Source organism: Schistocerca serialis, chromosome 12 (genome assembly GCF_023864345.2).
Source record: "Schistocerca serialis cubense isolate TAMUIC-IGC-003099 chromosome 12, iqSchSeri2.2, whole genome shotgun sequence".
Lineage (NCBI taxonomy): Eukaryota > Metazoa > Arthropoda > Insecta > Orthoptera > Acrididae > Schistocerca > Schistocerca serialis.
In genome coordinates, this window is record NC_064649.1 from 57,561,930 (window position 1) to 57,577,236 (window position 15,307).

The following is a 15,307-nucleotide window of genomic DNA, read 5'->3' on the forward strand; positions in this document are numbered from 1 at the left end:
GTTCCTGGTGTGTCCGCTGTGCCGTGCGTGTGATCATTGCTTGTACAGCCCTCTCGCAGTGTCCGGAGCAAGTATGGTGGGTTTGACACACTGGTGTCAATGTGTTCTTTTTTCCATTTCCAGGAGTGTAGTTTCTTTATCTTTTCCTACGTAAAATCGGTAATCCTCTGTTTCTTGTCTCCGCTCTTCAACCAGGTGGTGCCTGTTTCCTCTGTTGATTGTTCGGAGTCACTGCTGCGGTTTTCTTCTTCAATAACTTCCGATTCCGACTCAGATTAATGTGAATCTGACAATTCTTGTAATTGTTCTTCTGACAATTCTCGCAGTACTTTCTCATAGTCTTCAGGACGTAAAATTAGACGTTGTTGTTGTTGTGGTCTTCAGTCCTGAGACTGGTTTGATGCAGCTCTCCATGCTACTCTATCCTGTGCAAGCTTTTTCATCTCCCAGTACCTACTGCAACCTACATCCTTCTGAATCTGCTTAGTGTATTCATCTCTTGGTCTCCCTCTACGATTTTTACCCTCCACGCTGCCCTCCAATACTAAATTGGTGATCCCTTGATGCCTCAGAACATGTCCTACCAACCGATCCCTTCTTCTGGTCAAGTTGTGCCACAAACTTCTCTTCTCCCCAATCCTGTTCAATACTTCCTCATTAGTTATGTGATCTACCCATCTAATCTTCAGCATTCTTCTGTAGCACCACATTTCGAAAGCTTCTATTCTCTTCTTGTCCAAACTATTTATCGTCCATGTTTCACTTCCATACATGGCTACACTCCATACGAATACTTTCAGAAATGACTTCCTGACACTTAAATCAATACTGGATGTTAACAGATTTCTCTTCTTCAGAAACGCTTTCCTTGCCATTGCCAGCCTACATTTTATATCCTCTCTACTTCGACCATCATCAGTTATTTTGCTCCCCAAATAGCAAAACTCCTTTACTACTTTAAGTGTCTCATTTCCTAATCTAATTCCCTCAGCATCACCCGACTTAATTAGACTACATTCCATTATCCTTGTTTTGCTTCTGTTGATGTTCATCTTATATCCTCCTTTCAAGACACTGTCCATTCTATTCAACTGCTCTCCCAAGTCCTTTGCGAAGGAAAAGACGGTACATGTCAAATGCCTTCTTCGTCTTCTTCTTCTTCTCCATTTCCACGCTTTTATGAGACCAAATGAAACACATGTTTTTATAAAAGTAAAATATTGTAGCAAGTCAATATCCCATACTGTAAAAAGTAATAATAATTGCGTATGGGGACTTTGATTCGATTCGAATATTCATTATATAAAAGAAAGATTGCCTTGAGGCGAAAGAAAAACACAAGTATAGAAAATACTTACATCACAAGGCGCGTAGCAGCAAACACACCGTAAACGGAACACTCACGTTTCAAACAACAATAGTGACCAAACTGCTGAAAGCATGAATAGCGCAAATGCAGTAACTGGTGACATCACTTGAGAACAACAAATACGTATCTGGACGTGGAAGCAACTGTAGCGCTATCTGTGATACTAACAGAAAACTAAATCTTGCAGTTATCTGCTGCAGGCGCTTCCACCGAAGGTTTAAACTACTTGTTACACGTAGGTTTCGTAGGCAATCACGCAAGCCGATTGGTTAAACCCGAAGGAACCTGGGCACGTACCAGATTTTGAATCACTACCAGTTTTTCTTTCTCCTAAGATTATTAAACTCATAGACGCTTTTCTGACTGAATAACTATTATTTTTTACTTTTGTTAACATAACTTAGAAACCTTTTTCCCTCCGTCTGACTTTGGTAGAAACAATCTTGGGAAGCTACTTAGTAGACAATAAATGAATTCGCGTCAAAATTAAAAAAAGTTTACGAAGTTCTACGGGTTGCATAACTATCCCAAAGGTCGTATGGCCATCTCTACCAAACGGCATGGGGATATGGCCATACGGCGTCATCAGACACCGTGGACGAGAACACAAAGACAAACAACATGACTGTATGCAGCTAGACCTATGCATCTTACGTTACTACATTCTAACTTAGGAAAAATGGCCTGCTACATAATATTAAAGTGTATTAAAAACTAAAATCCCGAAAAATACTTACTTTTTGTGAAATAAAGAATCGAGGCAATCGTCAATGTGTCACTCGCGCCAAAGACTCACAATCAACTGACGGGCAGAGCTGTAAGGCGAGCAGCTGGAGGAGTGCAGCCGGTCGCCGTCTCTCCCGTTTGATTGTCTGTCCGTGTTTCTCCCTAAGCGTTCGACCATTACAGTACTTTTTTTCTTCCTGATGTGTACTAACTGAACTGGTGCTGCCATCCGTGACAGCGTCTATTTGCCAACATTTTTTCGTCTGAAACTAGTACTTACTCGCGACGTCTTCACTTATTTGGAGATAAATCATTTTCCTTCGTACGCAGTTTTATTTTGAAATAAGCACATTATTTCATGGTTTAGCTATTAGCTAATTTCATCTCCTCGGGGATTTTCAGGCTATCCAGTAGTAAAGACAATACCAAAAGTTACAGCACTCCCAAGAGGAAACAATAAATAAATATCAAATATGCGTATATGAAGATTTACACGCCTCTGTTATTTGCAACACACGAGAAAGCTATAAGCAAAGGGCAGCACATATTGTATACATGTGTTTGGTGGAGGCGCCATGGCTTCCTTGTTAACGGTGTCTCACAACCATGGCACGTACGGGCACAGACTGTATGTACATCGCTACTTCGCATAATTCTCATTAAAAATGTTTAAACATAAATTTCACCTGATATTACAGCCAAATCTACATCTACATCTACATCTACATCTATACTCCGCGAGCCACCTTACGGTGTGTGGCGGAGGGTACTTATTGTACCACTATCTGATCCCCCCTTCCCTGTTCCATTCACGAATTGTGCGTGGGAAGAACGACTGCTTGTAAGTCTCCGTATTTGCTCTAATTTCTCGGATCTTTTCGTTGTGATCATTACGCGAGATATATGTGGGCGGTAGTAATATGTTGCCCATCTCTTCCCGGAATGTGCTCTCTCGTAATTTCGATAATAAACCTCTCCGTATTGCGTAACGCCTTTCTTGAAGTGTCCGCCACTGGAGCTTGTTCAGCATCTCCGTAACGCTCTCGCGCTGACTAAATGTCCCCATGACGAATCGCGCTGCTTTTCGCTGGATCATGTCTATCTCTTCTATTAATCCAACCTGGTAAGGGTCCCATACTGATGAGCAATACTCAAGAATCGGACGAACAAGCGTTTTGTAAGCTACTTCTTTCGTCGATGAGTCACATTTTCTTAGAATTCTTCCTATGAATCTCAACCTGGCGCCTGCTTTTCCCACTATTTGTTTTATGTGATCATTCCACTTCAGATCGCTCCGGATAGTAACTCCTAAGTATTTTACGGTCGTTACCGCTTCCAATGATTTACCACCTATGGCATAATCGTACTGGAATGGATTTCTGCCCCTATGTATGCGCATTATATTACATTTATCTACGTTTAGGGAAAGCTGCCAGCTGTCGCACCATGCATTAATCCTCTGCAGGTCCTCCTGGAGTACGTACGAGTCTTCTGATGTTGCTACTTTCTTGTAGACAACCGTGTCATCTGCAAATAGCCTCACGGAGCTACCGATGTTGTCAACTAAGTCATTTATGTATATTGTAAACAATAAAGGTCCTATCACGCTTCCCTGCGGTACTCCCGAAATTACCTCTACATCTGCAGATTTTGAACCGTTAAGAATGACATTCCAATCCCAAAGAAAGCAGGTGTTGACAGATGTGAAAATTACCGAACTATCAGCTTAATAAGTCACAGCTGCAAAATACTAACACGAATTCTTTACAGACGAATGGAAAAACTAGTAGAAGCCAACCTCGGGGAGGATCAGTTTGGATTCCGTAGAAACACTGGAACACGTGAGGCAATACTGACCTTACGACTTATCTTAGAAGAAAGATTAAGGAAAGGCAAACCTACGTTTCTAGTATTTGTAGACTTAGAGAAAGCTTTTGACAATGTTGACTGGAATACTCTCTTTCAAATTCTAAAGGTGGCAGGGGTAAAATACAGGGAGCGAAAGGCTATTTACAATTTGTACAGAAACCAGATGGCAGTTATAAGAGTCGAGGGACATGAAAGGGAAGCAGTGGTTGGGAAGGGAGTAAGACAGGGTTGTAGCCTCTCCCCGATGTTGTTCAATCTGTATATTGAGCAAGCAGTAAAGGAAACAAAAGAAAAATTCGGAGTAGGTATTAAAATTCATGGAGAAGAAATAAAAACTTTGAGGTTCGCCGATGACATTGTAATTCTGTCAGAGACAGCAAAGGACTTGGAAGAGCAGTTGAATGGAATGGACAGTGTCTTGAAAGGAGGATATAAGATGAACATCAACAAAAGCAAAACAAGGATAATGGAATGTAGTCTAATTAAGTCGGGTGATGCTGTGGGAATTAGATTAGGAAATGAGGCACTTAAAGTAGTAAAGGAGTTTTGCTATTTGGGGAGCAAAATAACTGATGATGGTCGAAGTAGAGAGGATATAAAATGTAGGCTGGCAATGGCAAGGAAAGCGTTTCTGAAGAAGAGAAATTTGTTAACATCCAGTATTGATTTAAGTGTCAGGAAGTCATTTCTGAAAGTATTCGTATGGAGTGTAGCCATGTATGGAAGTGAAACATGGACGATAAATAGTTTGGACAAGAAGAGAATAGAAGCTTTCGAAATGTGGTGCTACAGAAGAATGCTGAAGATTAGATGGGTAGATCACATAACTAATGAGGAAGTATTGAATAGGATTGGGGAGAAGAGAAGTTTGTGGCACAACTTGACCAGAAGAAGGGATCGGTTGGTAGGACATGTTCTGAGGCATCAAGGGATCACCAATTTAGTATTGGAGGGCAGCGTGGAGGGTAAAAATCGTAGAGGGATACCAAGAGATGAATACACTAAGCAGATTCAGAAGGATGTAGGTTGCAGTAGGTACTGGGAGATGAAAAAGCTTGCACAGGATAGAGTAGCATGGAGAGCTGCATCAAACCAGTGTCACGACTGAAGACCACAACAACAACAAGAATGACATGTTGTGTTCTTTCTTCTAGGAAATCCTGAATCCAATCACAAACCTGGTCCGATATTCCGTAAGCTCGTATTTTTTTCACTAAACGTAAGTGCGGAACCGTATCAAATGCCTTCCTGAAGTCCAGGAATACGGCATCAATCTGCTCGCCAGTGTCTACGGCACTGTGAATTTCTTGGGCAAATAGGGCGAGCTGAGTTTCACATGATCTCTGTTTGCGGAATCCATGTTGGTTATGATGAAGGAGATTTGTATTATCTAAGAACGTCATAATACGAGAACACAAAACATGTTCCATTATTCTACAACAGATTGACGTAAGCGAAATAGGCCTATAATTATTCGCATCTGATTTATGACCCTTCTTGAAAATGGGAACGACCTGCGCTTTCTTCCAGTCGCTAGGTACTTTACGTTCTTCCAGCGATCTACGATAAATTGCTGATAGAAAGGGGGCAAGTTCTTTAGCATAATCACTGTAGAATCTTAAGGGTATCTCGTCTGGTCCGGATGCTTTTCCGCTACTAAGTGATAGCAGTTGTTTTTCAATTCCGATATCGTTTATTTCAATATTTTCCATTTTGGCGTCTGTGCGACGGCTGAAGTCAGGGACCGTGTTACGATTTTCCGCAGTGAAACAGTTTCGGAACACTGAATTCAGTATTTCTGCCTTTCTTCGGTCGTCCTCTGTTTCGGTGCCATCGTGGTCAACGAGTGACTGAATAGGGGATTTAGATCCGCTTACCGATTTTACATATGACCAAAACTTTTTAGGGTTCTTGTTTAGATTGTTTGCCAATGTTTTATGTTCGAATTCGTTGAATGCTTCTCTAATTGCTCTCTTTACGCTCTTTTATCGCTTCGTTCAGCTTTTCCTTATCAGCTATGATTCGACTACTCTTAAACCTATGATGAAGCTTTCTTTGTTTCCGTAGTACCTTTCGTACATGATTGTTATACCACGGTGGATCTTTCCCCTCGCTTTGGACCTTAGTCGGTACGAACTTATCTAAGGCGTACTGGACGATGTTTCTGAATTTTTTCCATTTTTGTTCCACATCCTCTTCCTCAGAAATGAACGTTTGATGGCGGTCACTCAGATATTCTGCGATTTGTGCCCTATCACTCTTGTTAAGCAAATATATTTTCCTTCCTTTCTTGGCATTTCTTATTACACTTGTAGTCATTGATGCAACCACTGACTTATGATCACTGATACCCTCTTCTACATTCACGGAGTCGAAAAGTTCCGGTCTATTTGTTGCTATGAGGTCTAAAACGTTAGCTTCACGAGTTGGTTCTCTAACTATCTGCTCGAAGTAATTCTCGGACAAGGCAGTCAGGATAATGTCACAAGAGTCTCTGTACCTGGCTCCAGTTCTGATTGTGTGACTATCCCATTCTATACCTGGTAGATTGAAGTCTCCCCCTATTACAATAGTATGATCACGAAACTTCTTCACGACGTTCTGCAGGTTCTCTCTGAGGCGCTCAACTACTACGGTTGCTGATGCAGGTGGTCTATAGAAGCATCCGACTATCATATCTGACCCACCTTTGATACTTAACTTAACCCAGATTATTTCACATTCGCATTCGCTAATAACTTCACTGGATATTATTGAATTCTTTACTGCTATAAATACTCCTCCACCATTGGCGTTTATCCTATCCTTGCGGTATATATTCCATTCTGTGTCTAGGATTTCGTTACTGTTCACTTCCGGTTTTAACCAACTTTCCGTTCCTAATACTATATGCGCACTATTTCCTTCAATAAGAGATACTAATTCAGGAACCTTGCCCTGGATACTCCTGCAGTTTACCAATATTACGTTAACTTTTCCTGTTTTTGGTCTCTGAGGACGGACGTTCTTTATCAACGATGATAATGTCCTCTCTGGTAAGCCGTCAGGTATTTTATCGTTTCGCCCAAATGAAGTTACAACTTGCCTGTCACAGAATTCAGGTCCACACATTAAAAGAGAAAGATGCAACCCTTATGCCGGTTTTCTCTCTGCCAGCGCACAACACATTAAAATTCGTTAGTTTAACTTTTAAAAGTAAACTGCACATGTCATCGTCAGTATCTTTAAACCAAATCGAGTGGATGCAAACGAATTTAACAGCACGACTCTGACATCAAAAATATAAAAAAGTATAAAAGCAAACACATACCTGTCCAAAACAAGTACTACGTACTGCATATATGATTACTTTAACAGATTAACCAGAAAATCTCGTATGCGAAACATAATTATGTAGAATAATATGTGAAGGCTTAAAATCGAGGAGAACGGGAAGTATACCATTTATTGTTACGAGCATTGACACCAGAAACCCAGGTGAATTACATTAAGGATTATCGTATAATAAAAATACAAGAGCAGGCCTCGATCACAAACCTGCTATAATACATATGGAAAGAAGGACTCTCTCTTCCACGTCTTCTGCCGTTTCGACCATCGACCGCTTCGGACACTCCCACAACCAGTGAGACCCCGTCGTGTAAGCGCTGCGTTGTTTATCTTACGAAGTAGGACCTTTGAAAACAATAGTGCTCATTACCAAGCTCTGTAATGAAACAAGAAAGCAAATATTAAAACATTATAACGAAATTAAAAAGGAAAGGAGAAATATATGATGAAGGTGAGTTCAAAACACAAGAGAAAGAATGAACATAAAAGTTACAAATGATTCAATATTGTATAAATTTAGGTAAAAACGGTTTATTTTTCAACTCTATCAGTTCGGTTATAATTTTTTCTCGGTGTACGTTGAAATGGTTATAAATCTCGATCTCTTACAAAATATTCATGTGTCTTGTCCGCTATATAAAAATGCGCAATGCGTAGTCAAAATATTTAGCAGCGTGGTTATCACTCTGCATATGAGAATTGCTAGGGAGAACGTTTTCCATGAATCTTGTGTTAAATGAGTTACCCACCTGTCTATCCTAGCAGATGTCGCATGTGCCGCGGTTGATTTTGTTTATCCCCGATTGGACAAACTTGTTACGGTTCTGCGTGGCTTGAGACTCACCGTAGCGAAAACTACTGTGCACTCCCGTATTGTGGAGAAACCCGGCGTTGCCCAGCGCCCACACCCATACCACACAGGGTCTGGCCTCATGCTTCATATTTATGTCGCAACATCTTGTCAACTGATATAATGTTGTAGGTATATGCAGCGGTATATGCGGAGAATGTCTCTGCAAAAAGAGGTTTCGAATGGAGTTAGCACCAACGACGCAGTACATATAACTTCAAGCACATCGAGGCAGTTTTAGACGCGTCTCACTGTTTATCACTTTATATATCCTGAACTGTGTGTCTTACATTGTGCATTCAATGGCATATGTGGATACTGACAGCGAAATTTATTGTGAACAGAGTTAGTAGCAAAGAAGCAATGAATTTAAGCGTCATGTACGATGCCGCAGTTTTCCGCGCGTCTCATTGTTCATTACGTCATATCTTCTGAATTACATGCTGTTCAATGATATAATCTCGCAGTCACATACAGCGGTATTTGTGAATACCGTCTGCAAAATGTTTCGTGAATACAGTTGATAGTAAAGAAGTAATAAAGTATAACGTCATCCTTCATGCGGTACTTTTACTGCATGAACAACTGAAACGTAGTAACCGATGAACATTTCTCCTTTCATCATTTTGTACGGGTTGTCAGCGAGAAAAAATTCTCGAGGGCTTGAATTTACGTGTAAAGTATGTTGCAAGTCACTAACTGCTGCCATTCTTAAATAATGGATGAATAAACTTTGGGAATTCACTCATCGATGGCTACGTTTCTTTTACATGCCTACCCTCACTTCTTTTATAGGTAGGTGCTTCTTACCCCTAGAGAGACTGTTGCCTCACAGTAACGTAAATGTGAACCATGTTTGTTTGAAATCGGTCCACTACCTTAGGAAGAGATGTGGAAAACTCACACATACACACACACACAAAACATTTTTAGAGTATGTACGGATTTTGCCATAGTAAGATAGTACAGGAGGGTATTGTAGTTTTTCTTTGTCTCTGGATATATTCCAATCTCTGTCTTCCACTACAGTTTTTTACCCTCTACTCCCCACTCAGTTAACATACATGTTATTCCTTGACTTTTTTACATATGCCCCATTCAAACGTTAGTTTCTTTCGTGCTTCAGAGCTTTCGCAGTTGCGAATATATTTCTTGTATTTCATAGAACTGTAGGTCGCAGAAGTGTCTGTTCCTTCAGACATGTAGGCTTGAATTGGCAGAGCATGATTAATTCTCTGCAGTGCTACTGATAGAAAATCAGAACTGCCTTTCACCCCAGTACACGATGAAACTTCATACAACTACAGGGTGCAAGAGAATTAAAGGATCACTTTTCGAAAACACATAAATGTCCTGTTGCTACAGCCAAGTTTGAAATTTGGCTGAAAGGTGCCTGCAGCCTTGCTCTGTAACGGCGCAAAAGCGTGGGGCCCTGCTACGTTACCCTCCGGCTCGACGGTGCTTCAGACAGAACAGCAAGGTGTCGATACGTGGATAGAAAGGCCACAGCTCACAAGTTCAAGCGACGTGTAAGGTGGGTTCACGATGTCACGCAGGCACTAGTTTCACCACAGTTCTCAACAGCCGCCAGCGTGAACGTGTCGCAGGATGGGAGGGTCGTCACACCCTCCTCTTACGCACATTCCACCACCTTCTTTGACACCTCTGCGACAGTCGTTAGAACCGGGAAGACCAGCGTTGAAATCATGCGGTTTTCTTATGGGTCGCTGAAGGAAAACATTTCAAACATAACGCCGCTCAGAAGTGACACTTAAAGGTTTCAGGAGGTGGCATTAAGGGTGTCAGTTAAACTTTCCCTTTCCTTGTTCACTCCCACACATTTCGCGCTCGAAAACGACAGTTCGCAATGCTGTGAGCAAAGGAACGACGTTCTTGACAACATTTCGCACTGTTGACACTACCTAGGCGATTCAACCATTGTCTACGGACATCACGGGGCTGCAAACCGATTCTGGAGTGCAATGGGACCACAGTGTGTGCTCTGGCGTGTAGCATGGAACCATTAGGGAACATTCAGAATCATTTGACGAAGTCTGAAGTGCCCTTAAGCTTTCCAGTACTCCTCTTTCACGGCCTCTTGTGGCGTCATCATGCAGGGGTGCGACACTGACACATGCGAGACTAAAACGGCAAAGAGTCCCCCTAGGATGTACCAATTCGGCAAAACACTCACCGGCACCCGCTCACATTTGTTCAGAATTTAAAAATGTACCTTTACTGAGAAAACTTGCGAAGCAGCCCGAGGTGCCAGCAGGTAGTCAACCACTTGGTACACCCCTGAGGCTGCTTGCCTACCTGCAGGAACTTAGAAGTATTTTGCAGATTTTCTCTCTAAAGGCGCATTTTTAAAGTACTCAATAATTAAAGGCGGGTGCCGCAGAGGTTTTTGCCGAACTGGGGCGTCTTAGGGTGACTTTCTGCCTTTTGTTCGCGCATGTGTCAGTGTGGCACCCCTTCATGATCACGCCACAGAAGGATAAGGGCCCTTTCGTGATTCAGATTTCGTTCAAATTTCGTCGAATGGTTTTGAACGATCCCCAATGCTTCCATCCTGTATACCAGAGCAAAAACTGCGGTCCAACATTCAGATAAGGTTACAGCTCCTCGATGTCCCTGGGGTAGAGGTAAATCGTCTGGGGGGTGGGGTTTCGGGAGTCTCAAATGTTGTCAAGAATGTCGTTCTGTTTCATATCACACAGAAGACTGTCGTTTTAGACTGCGAAACGTGGCCAAATCAACGTTCCAAGGAAGGGATAATTTGACTGGAGCACTTTGTGACACCTCCTGCAGCATCTTCATGTCATTATAAATGTTTACTTCTGCCACTCATAGGAAAGTCACGTGGTCTCACTTTTGGATGTCGCGATTTTTACCTTCATCACAGAGACGTCAAGAATGGGCGATATTTGGGTAAGAAGGGTGTGTGAGTGCCATCCTATAGTATGACACTTGCGCGGCGGCGCTGGGCAGAATTATGGTGAAATTTGGAGCCCTTGTGACACCGTTAACCTACTTGACGCTTCACATGAACTTCTGAACGCTTTTTCCGCGGGTGTCGACGCCTTGCCGACGGTGACGTCGTAGGGCCCCATGCCTTCCCATTATTACAGAGGGAGGCTGTATACACCTTTGAGGCAAATTTCAAATTCAGCAGGAGACAATTACGGGGTTTCCAAAAAGTGATCCTTTAACAGTGTTGCGGAGTGTACGATGTCCATAACCAATCTTCTCTATCAAACCAACTACATCCAGAAAGATTGCGAAATACGACTACTGGAGGGATGCAGATACACCGGTACCAGTTTATACAGCGCCTCCAACTGACTCCTAGCAACTTCCATCGACTATCTCCACACAACAAAGCAGAAACACAGTTCAGTGTCGATAAACGAAAAAGTCTCACAAATGCACAACACTCAAAATTTCCTCAGAAAGGAACAGAGAAGTCCGTCTCGTTCAGTGAAACACCGCCCTGCATCTAGCTACTGGCCTTGTAATCTGTTGTAAGTGATCTGTCTACCTGGAACATAAGCGCACGTCTAAAGCAAAAGCCTAGAAAACTGAAAAGTATCTAAGCTGATTTCCTCGCTGCCTCAAGAGAACGCACTTCCGAATGCTTGTAACTTTTCCGTACTGGTAAAATCGCTTGGTAGATCACTCAGGATCAGCAACTGCTGACTTCAGAAGCTCGCTGTGGAACACTCCCTCGGCTACAGAGCACACAAACTGGTCTGCCGGCCGACTCATGGGTTTCGAGAGGTCCAAACCGCTCCACGGAATAATACAACGTTTAGGCCTTCTATACGATGAGAATCAGCAGTTGAACGTAGGCGCTTTCATCGGACATTCCCTTCTCCCGCCTATACCGCTTCTGTAAGGTGCTTTAGATATTTCTCTGCCAGGTATGTGACCACCAGTCAGTGGGAAGTTATTTGACCTTCAAAGTCTGCCGTATCAGCTACGGCCACCACGCGCTTAGGAGGATTACGCAAAGACCAGCTAGTCATCTTCAGGCCGAACAAAAATTCGCTTCCGCCTCAGCTGGGAACTGTCCTATGGAACTACAACAGCGAACACTGCTAATACCCATCAGCTGCCAGCAAATGAAGTATTGGCGATACTGCGGAGAACCTCCTCATTTCTTATCTTAGCATTCCACCTAATTTGTAACATCCTTCTGTAGCAACTTGCATCAAACTCTTGGATTCTCTTCTTATCAAGTGTTCCCACTGTCCATGGTTCACTACCATTCAGTTCTGTGTTCTAAATGTATATTCTCAGAAATTTCTTACTCATCACCAATGTTGATGCTGGTCAGCTCTCTGTGTCGTCCGTCGTTGGTTATTTTGCTTGCAAGATACTTCCTTCACTTCGTCTACTTCGTATTTTGACGTTAATTAATAACGTCACTTCATCTACGCCTCATTACTTATGTCTTCTTTTTTCTGTTTACTCTCAATCAATAGTCTATGCTCAACAGTGTGTTCATACCATTCAGTATGTGGTGTAATCCTTCCTAGCTTCCGCTGAGGATAGCAGTGTCATCAGCGAATCTGATTATTGGTATCCTTTCACTCTGATTTTAATTTAATTCCTAAACCTTTCTTTTATTTCCGTCATTGGTTCTTCGATGTGTAGCCGCGCTGGATTAGCCGAGCGGTCTCAGGCGCTGCAGTCATAGATTGTACGGCTGGTCCCGGCGGAGGTTCGAGTCCTCCCTCGGGCATGGGTGTGTGTGTTTGTCATTAGGATAATTTAGGTCAAGTAGTGTGTAAGCTTAGGAACTGATGACCTTAGCAGTTCCATAAGATTTCACACACATTTGAACATTTTCTACGATGTGTAGGTTAAATGGTAGGAGTGAAAGACTTCAAACCTGCCATATACCCTTTCAAACCCAAGCACTTCGTTCTTCGTCATTCATCGTACTTTTTCCTCTTGGTTCTTGTACATACTGTATATTACACGTCTTTTCCTACAGCTTACATCTACTATCATCGAAACCGCGCACGATTTTACGTGTATCACGACCATTACGCGAGATCTAAGGTGAAGGAACAACCAAACATCTTGAAACTTAGGCTCTCGGAAATTTTAGTCGTAGGCAAACAGAATGTATTCTGGATGTGTTAAATACGCCATGCACAGCACGTTTCTTGTAGCGGCCCTGTTGTGGCTTGTTGATGATTTGTGTGGCTCGATGACTATAAGGAGAAGGGAAAAATCTATTACCTCAAAGCGCACTGTTCTTCTTACAAGCTTGCGTATCTCTTCCGTTTATACTACTTTGTCAATGTTACAGACAGAAAAATAATACAAGAGTGATGACGAATATGGGTTTTATGATTGATCTGTTTCGTAAATTAAAGTTCCTTAGTATTCTTCAGATAAACCTCAATGCGACATTTGCCTTCGCCACGTATATAGATAATGCCTAAAAAGATAAGTGTCACATATTCCTACATGAGATAGTGTTGTTAAAAACTAGAAGAAAAGTGCCTATAATGATGTATCCGGAAACGAGTACCTGTTTAGATGCACCCCAAGCTGGCCTCTCATTGCCACCTGTCTGTTACGTAGAAGCAGACACTACAGGCAGTGCTGCATTTGGTTACCACACATCCTGGCATATTCTTCAGTCCTCATTTGCAGTGAATGGCGCACTGTTTAGAATGAACCTGTCTCTATTCGGATAACGTAACATACGTTTGTCTTACGCTCATGTAACGTCTGCACACTGTCGATGACTGGTCATACACCGATGCCTTAAAATGTCGCCATAGCCAGAAATGTAACGAATTCAGGTCCGATGAACGGGGAAGGCATGATGCCGAACCTTCACGACCAATACATCGCCCACGAAACGATGCGGTGACGTAGAAAATGGGTGGTGCCACGTCGCACATAAACCACAGTCTTTGTCTCTCTGTAAGTGAAACGTTCTCCAATAACACTAGTACATCGCACAGAGATAAGTGATACATAGCACCTGTTATTGGCTTAGGTAAACTATATGGCCTTACGAGTCTGTTGCCGATAATTCCAGCCCATACTGACGCGATCCTGATGCCTCACCTCAATAATTGCTGAAGGACACGTACTAACACCTGTCCATAGTGCCTCATCTGTAAATAAAATGTAAACTGTGACCTACGTGTCTTCAACTACCCATATCTCGACAGGTATTTATTTCAGGACATATACCTAACGGAACTTTTCTTTCAGTTTTGACCATTACTACTTCCTGAAGGAATATGTGTTTTTCTTTTTATCACTCTGTATTTATGCGGTCGTTCCACATTAACTTCCTCTAGACAGATTTTCATGGATATTTTTCAGTATTTACTGACTTTCAGAGTGGTCCCCAATCATAAAACCAAAGGTATTGGGTCTTTTCGTCTATTTACCAGTATCACATTTATTTTTATGAAGAGTGAACTGCCATTCTTGTCAGAAACACTTGTCCTCTTACAGTATCCTTAATTTTGTAACAATTTTCTAACGACGTTCCCTTCCCGTGCACAACTGTATCAAATGCGATGTAGGCTACATAAATCGCTAACAGCGGTATTCCTGTGCGTGTAGTTACACCAGACACTACTCTACTTTCTGACGATGTCTCTTCATTAAGAAACTCGTACTGGTCTCTGTTAGCTATGAACTCACCAGTTTAAACGGACTACTTTTGCTATATCGCATATGAACGTATTTCGCTTACTAGAAGACGACGCAGGAATATAATGAAGAATTTCCGGCAGTGCCGTTTGCACAGTGCATGCACCACAGCGCATAGCCCAAAGTAGCTTTCTGCCTACACATTCAGTGTAAGTTATTTCGTGTGGGTGTGACATGGTCTATACCATGTAGTACCCGTTTTGTCCTTGCCTTATCTCACATGCCCAAGGTGGGGCGCAGATAAATGAACAACGTTAGAGGCGTAACAAATAGGTGCGAGCCAAATAGACAGAGCCTCGCCAGGAACACCTTGAGTGCGAGGTCGCAAGTGCAGTCTTTAGTAAGCTTCATTTTAAAATGTTGTCTTAACAATTATGACAGGAAAAATACACTCCTGGAAATTGAAATAAGAACACCGTGAATTCATTGTCCCAGGAAGGGGAAACTTTATTGACACATTCCTGGGG